Source organism: Lytechinus variegatus, chromosome 18, assembly GCF_018143015.1.
Source record: "Lytechinus variegatus isolate NC3 chromosome 18, Lvar_3.0, whole genome shotgun sequence".
NCBI lineage: Eukaryota > Metazoa > Echinodermata > Echinoidea > Temnopleuroida > Toxopneustidae > Lytechinus > Lytechinus variegatus.
In genome coordinates, this window is record NC_054757.1 from 9337853 (window position 1) to 9344396 (window position 6544).

A 6544-nucleotide genomic window follows, 5' to 3' on the forward strand; every position below is an offset into this window, starting at 1 on the left:
TGAAATACTGTACCTTTTTAAATTGTCTTAACCTAATTCAAAATCCTGATTTGGGGGGCATTGCTTTCAAAAGTGTTGAAAATGAAGGTCGTCAAATTATGTGTATAAAGTAAGGTTTATTTCCAATTCGTCTAATGCCAATTCGTCGAACTGCCAACTCATCTACTATCATTTGGTCTACCATCGGTTCGTCCACTATCCACATGGTCTATTTGCCCATTCGTCAACTTACCATTTTGTCTAATAACCAGTTGGTCCTATAGCAATTTAGTTGATATACCATTTGGTCTAATATTGGACTGAGTGTTAATTGTGCAAAATGAAAGAAAATGAAATGGATATTAGACCAACTGGTTATGAGACGAAATGGACATAGACGAAATGATAATTAGACAAAGTGATGATTGGACCAAGTGTTTATTGGGCCAAATGGTTATTAGATGAAATGCTAGTGGACGGATTGGCATTAGACTAAATGAAAGTAGACCATGTGGACCTGTGGTGAGTGGACAAGTTGGCAGTAGACAAATAGCAATTTACCTCAATTAACTGCAGTCTGGCAGAGGCAGAATGCATACTAATTAATCTTTATCATAATATCAAGTAAAAAACAATGATAGTGATATAAAGTGTAGATACATGCAGCCACACAGTCTTGTAGATTGCATAACCCTCATGCAAATTTCATGTGATTTGGTGGCTGAAAACTGAAGTTAAGCCACCCCCTCCCCGGGTAACACGGCATAATGGCCCGTATTCTGAAGTCAGGTTTAAAGATAAATTCCAGTATTGGTAACGATCTCAAAATGACATTTTACAGAATCTAATATAATGACCACCCAAGTGTCTGTTTTTATGAATAAAAAATATGTGCCAAAGGATTCTGGAAGAAATTGTGTAATTGCTGAGAAATAAGCGCGGATTCGGTCACTTCCGTCGGGTCTTTATTCCAGCAATAATAATACACTGTCCCACGTGTGCCTATCTGTGTTTGTGATCTTCAGTGTGAACATTTTTCAGCGTAGATTTCAAGATTTCACAAAGTTCAGTTTATATAACTGTACCAGATCTAGATCCTCGATGATATACTGACAATTAAGCCTGGTTTTACAGACTTTCTCATGAAATTAGTGTTTGCTGCAACTACTGGCATTTCTCTTTAACTTAGACCATGGTATAACTCTGTGCTAAAATTATGGGGAACCAAAAATTCAAAAATTATGTTTATATTGTATATTTCTCATGTGTAAGATTTTGTTTCCTTTTGCTTTCATAATGAAGAAAAATACGGAAGTTATAATTCCCAGACAATTATGAACAATTTGGGTGTCGCATGAGTTAATAAATTGAATGTGTGCTGTTAGGGATTTCTCTCCAATTGGCTCTCCATAATTAAACCACAACTTTAAACCAGGGTTTAATTTAAACCCGAGTTCAGAATACGGGCCATTATGTCTCAGTCTGACTAAATGTACATTAAATATAATTCCAATTTACAAAAAGTGGACATTCTACAAAATAGCACATGCATAAATATGTATAACCCTAGTTGGCATAATAAATATCTGTACATATGTGAACACTTGTCTCATCAAATCCAAGATTGAACATGACAAGAAAGTACAGTAAATGTTATTTGACATGAGGATAAAGATATAAATATATCATACAGGTTGCATTTATACAATATGTTAATTGTTCACGTACAGGTATACATGTAGACAAATCCTGATTGCACTACTGTATCTACCATCACAATTTGCATGAAATGCTCTTAAACTAGTGACCCCGGTCACATTTTGGCATCTATAAATATTTCATGCTCAATATAGATATCATCTTTACAAAATCGAAAATAAACAGCTTTGGCAATTTGTAAGACCTTCGTATTCTGAAAGTGGGTGTCATTTTTTTTAAAGGTCAAATCCACCCCAGAAAATGTTGCTTTAAATAAAGTGAGAAAGATCAAACGAGTGTAACACTGAAAATTTCATCAAAATCGGATGCAAAATAAGAAAGTTATGACATTATGAAAGTTTCGAATATTTTTCACAAACAATTGTATATACATGTAAGTGAGAGTGTCGATGTCCCTCACTCACTATTTATTTTGTTTACTATTGTTTGAATTATACAATATTTCAAATTTTACAGATTTGACAATAAGGACCCTCTTCTTTGAACCACAAAATGTTAAAACAATGATAATTACACAAGTTCAGGCAGGAATAAAACTTTGTTTCACATTACGAGGAGAAAATAAGAATATTTCTTGTAATAAAATACAAAAGAAATAGTGAGTTGATGATGTCATCAGTCTCCTTATTTGCATACCAACCACGATGTATAAACTATTTTGTCAAATTAATCCAAACTTTAAAATGTCATAACTTTAATATTTTACATCCGATTTTGATGAAAATTTTGGTTTTATGCTTGTTTGATTCTTCTCTTTTTATTCAAATCAACTTTTTGTTGGGGTGGACTTGTCCTTTACTTGCTACATTCATTGTATACTACATGCAGAAAGTATAATAATTTGTTCTTCTGAACACTGGCCATACTTTCTATCCAAAGTCATATTGCATACACGTAGGACATTCAAATTCAGGCTTTACAATGTATAATCATTTTGACATCACTCCCTCTGTTAGACCACCAAAGGGCTTCGCAGACAATTAAAACGCTTCCATGGTACATGTACATGTAGTTAACAACCATTTAAAGGTATTGTTTAACTTTGTGAGCAGCCGATTTAAAAAATTCTCAAACCAAGATGAAACATGTGTACAAGTGCATGTATTAGAACTAATAACCCTGAAAACAACCATTATTGAGAATGAAAAGCTAAAACTACAAGTCAAACCCCGATTTTGTAAACATAAGATGCCTAAATAGTACACATATCTGTTTGGGATGAAATTAAGATGGTGTTTCCGGTCACTTTATATTTCAATTTTTGAAGCACTAAATAATGATTTTCGAACGCAATTTTTTCAGGGCTTCATCTTTGTAACACATCACAGACACAGGTGAAAAGTGTGACCTTCTAGCTCAGATTTTTAAAAAGTCAAACCAATGTTAACCAATCACTTTAAGCATTTTTAAAGCAACCAGACCAGGAACATACCATTAAGAACATGTAATATAAAAACTTGAACTGCTCACATGCATTTCGATGACCAACAAATTTCTTAGTAACCAATTTCATTCTGTCATATTACACCAGTATAGATATACATAGTTTTAACTTATTCTGGTTTAATTTTGGTACAAATGGAAATAGAAAAGTCTGGGAGTATTTTCATAACAACACATTGATTTGAGATTCATGGATGATGAAAAAGGATACCAGTAGATTTTGTTTTAAAAAAGAAAAAAAAATGATTCCTTCCCCAAATCAAGAGTTCAATGACTTCTCCATATCATACAGATAATGGAAGGACAAATCTCTCAATGATCTTTCTAGCTCAAAATTATTAATTCAAAATGAATAGGAGAAAGATGAATTAACTGATTAAACGCAAATATGAACTTCCATCCAGGTTAATAACTGAATGGTTTTACGTCAGTTTGCAAGCATTCACCAAAAGATACAGATATTTGCAAGCATTTATCAACAATAAAAATTAATGGAAATTATTCCAATACCCACAACAAATATCAGACTCTCTCCAGTTTGGTTAAATTCCCCTAAATTTGTTTTATGTCTGCCAAGCGTCCCCTGACATGCTTGTCAAGCACATCTATTCATTAAACTTAGCATACATTCTTATAGTAACTACAGTATTAAATGAATTTACTTCATCATATGAGTTATGCGACTGCTGCGGCATGGATGATACACGTATGAACTAAAAACATATTCCTGCGATTTAACATGAAAATTCATTGGTCCAGATCCCACCCGAAATAAGATTTACTGTATATTTTTTCCATTTTTTTTCAGGCATGGCAGTGGGCTGAACATTTCGAGGTAAAAACTTTCTTTTTAGCATTCTAATATAGAAGCACTCAATTGTAGAAGTACTCAATTTTTCCAAAGAAAAGTAAAAACAATTTTTCAAGAGCGGGCGCGTAAAAATATCCTCAAAATCAACATTCAAATATTCAAAAGGAATCAACGGATGCAAAAAATAAGTAAAACACTTTAACACTTTTGTTAGATTGGAATAAAAGATGATAATCTCTAATCATTGTCACTGTATGAAACATTTCCGAAAGTTTTAGATAGGATCAATAGTTCACTGTAAAAAATAATTTTCACTTTGCGGTACTTCCTCTACATAAGATTGTGACGTAAGCTAAATTATCAGGAATATATCAATCTGACCAACAGCACTCTGGCAAAATTGATTAAAAACACATTAATTACGCTGATAAATGAAAGATAAACTGAATAATTAAAAACACCACTCACTTAGCTGATATAAATATCTGAGATCATTTGCATTGATTCTACCGATTTTGATGCAAGGGGATAGGTATCTACAAGATCAGAAATATCTGAATTGCTAATCAAACATTGCATTATAAACACATGTATCTGATTTGGTCTACACGGAGGGGGGGGGGATGGTATTACCGAGACATGAACAGTGTCTGCTCACATGATAGCAGGTGAAATGCGAAAGTCTGTGTCAGCTTAAGCAATGGACTGATAATCTTGAAAAATACATTTAAGGTTCTAAATTAAAGAGAAAGGCGCACCAAATACCAGAAAACCATAAAAATTAGGATAAGCAATAAAATTGATTACCATACCATCATTTATATAGGTGTTGTGGCTCAGTCTCCAAACTTTTAAACACAGGGTCCGAGGTTCCACCACTTGCGTACTTTGAGAAGGGATTTATCTACATTTGTGTAGTAAATGGGTACCTGGTCGGAAGGAATTCCTTGAATGCTTGAGCACCCAAAAGGAGTAGCCGTGTTAAAGCTGGGGTAATCATATGCAGCGCTTATAAACATTATAATAAGCACTTATGTTGCCTATCATTATTATCATTATATGACCTACTCAGCTCTCAAATGATCAACTAAGTTCTTTGTACAGCAAATGCTGTCAAATGCTTTTATTTGTGTATCATTGTTGTATTTTTTTTGGTATTATTTGTGTTTATTTATGTATCAGTGTTGAAGCTACAATGTTTTTGAGAGCTGGGATGTGTTTCACAAAAATTTGAGTGATTTTGAGTCGCAATTAAATTTCAGTTACATGCAGCATCGGTCAGATAATGGGCGCAGGTCGCGCACTACTGCATACCATCAATCAGATTACAAAGTAACTAACAATAACATGTGCGCATTTGCGTTTCAGCATGACTGAAAAAAGTCACAATTAACTCTTTGTGAACCCCCCCCCCCCGGACCCGTTGCAGGAAAAATTTGAGTTTAAAGGCAACTAGAGAAATGGAGCGAATATCCCTTATGCGTGAATTTCAACAGTTGAAAATCAATTTGCATTGGATTGTGACTCTTTCTGTGACGGCCCCCAGGTCAGCGGACAGCATAAGAGTAAAGGCTGGTTGAACCTTAACGTTGACCAAGGGAAAATTCATTCAATCACTCAAAATTATGACAATAACAGCAAAAAAAAAACATTTTACCAATTCCTGTATTAGATGACAGATTCTTATTGGTTTATATTGGGTATGTTGAATAATATACACTTGCAACAATGATATGGATCAGCCTTTGCCGTTTTGTGACTTTCTGGGGTTCGTATTCAATGACGTTTCTGCTGGAATAAAAAAAAGTGTGATTGCCACCTGAGTACCAGAAAGTCCCCAAAAATGAATTTTGTGATTTTCAGTGAGCTTGTCAAAAAGCACATTCTATGCTTGAAAGCAATAACCCACACAAGTGCTTGACTATAGAACAGGGTTCCACAAGAAAACCAAATTCCCTGATAATTGTTCAATCCCAATCCAAGTTTTGCATGTTTTCTAAGCTGTCGAAGTGAATTTTGTGTCTTTTTAGTATTAAAAAAATAATGTAAAACTAATGTACCACCATAACCTGTCATTCAAGAGATGCTGTTTTGATATGCAACAAAATATAACAGTCTGACTGACTACCGTGCTTTCGACTTTTCAAAATTCTGTCTGCCGTAGAGTATAATCCTGCCATAGCAATAACTTTCATATTTATGAAGAGTACTTAGATGGTATTGGAGACCTACAACTGTTTCAAACAATGGATTAACATATTCCTCTCATATGGCTACTGACTGCCGTATCTTAGAATCAGCCCTGTGCCAATACCCTTCTTTAGCAAGTAAAATTACACATCAACTACCCTGGAGAAGATCTGTCTCCAGTTTGCTGAATCCTGCTATAGCAACAACTTTCACACAGAATATTTAGATGGTGTTGGATAACTCTACCTACAACTCATTCTGTTCATCAAGTGAAGTTTAGTCTTACGTTACTACAGATTCTTCTTATCTTAGAGTTAACACTGTGCCAAAAACCTTTCAGAGTAGAACAAACTTCAATACAAAGTACCCAGAGAAAATCTATATCCAGTTGAAACATTCCTG